Consider the following 1,133-nt stretch of genomic DNA (forward strand, 5'->3'; position numbering starts at 1 on the left):
TCACAAAAAAAAAACAGACGAAGACAGGTGGTGTAGAAAACAAACAGTTGTATTAGTATAACGCTCGGGAATTGAGAAAGTCTTTAACATTTCGAGCCTACGCTCTTCCACAGAAAGGAACACGGAAAGAAACAAGGAGAGAAACAAGGAGAGAAAAAAGGAGAGAAAAAAAGGAGAGAAAAAAGGAGAGAAAAAGGGAGAGAAAAAAATATATATACAAATAAACACGCACACTATATATCTGTTCTCCACTTGTTTATTTTTGTTCTTATTTTATGTCAATTGTCTGGAAATCTTTCGTCACACACCTGTGACCTCTTCAACGACTCTCCATCCCACGTTTCCTCTTGTTCTGTTTAGTCCTTTCAACACACGATTTCACATTAGGGCTCTGGCAAAACATATACATAAACGTAATATATACATATACAAATATGTGTGTGTGTGTGTGCGTGTGTGTGTACGTATGTATGTATGTATAAGTTTATACTTGCTATGGCAGTATAAACATTAAAATTGGAACGATATAGAGAAGACTAACATGGCCCCTACGCCAGAATGACACCTAAATTCGTGAAGGGTCCTATAACTTTCTAGGCGCCGGTGTGGACGTGTGGTGAAAAGTTTGCTGCCCAACTATATAACCGCGCGTTCAGTCCCACTGCGTGCTACCTTCGGCAAGTGTCTTTTACTATAGTGCTGGGCCAATTAAAGGCTTATGAATGGAATTAGTAGACGGAAACTGAAAGAAGCCCGTCATATACACATATATATATATATATATATATATATATATATATATATTATGCGTGTGTGTCTTTGTATGTGTTTATCTGTCACCACCGCTTGAAAGCTGGTGTTATAAGTACCGGGCTTTAAGATCTAATAATAATAATAATAATAATAATAATAATAATAATAATAACAATAATAACCCTGATGCAATGCCAGTTACTGGCTCTCATGGCTTCTGATTTTAATTGATTGGAAGTGTTATCATGTACATTGTTTTGTCTTGGTATAAAAGATGGGCTACAGTAAATATTCTGCTCAATACCACAGATTTGTTTGTCAGTTGCTTGACCTTAACCAGTTGAGCATGTCCCTTAGTGGTTGGCGATATGTGCATCTCT

At 36.6% G+C, this 1,133-nt stretch overlaps 1 non-coding gene across 1 annotated transcript; it reads left to right on the plus strand.

Moving 5' to 3' along the window:
- The first annotated feature begins 486 nt into the window (after positions 1-486).
- On the plus strand, positions 487-593 carry LOC128247719 (U6 spliceosomal RNA). The gene has a single exon (XR_008264084.1). It is a non-coding gene; the product is annotated as a U6 spliceosomal RNA (small nuclear RNA).
- The last annotated feature ends 540 nt before the right edge of the window (positions 594-1,133 follow it).

The sequence above is a fragment of the Octopus bimaculoides genome, chromosome 4 (assembly GCF_001194135.2).
Source record: "Octopus bimaculoides isolate UCB-OBI-ISO-001 chromosome 4, ASM119413v2, whole genome shotgun sequence".
NCBI lineage: Eukaryota > Metazoa > Mollusca > Cephalopoda > Octopoda > Octopodidae > Octopus > Octopus bimaculoides.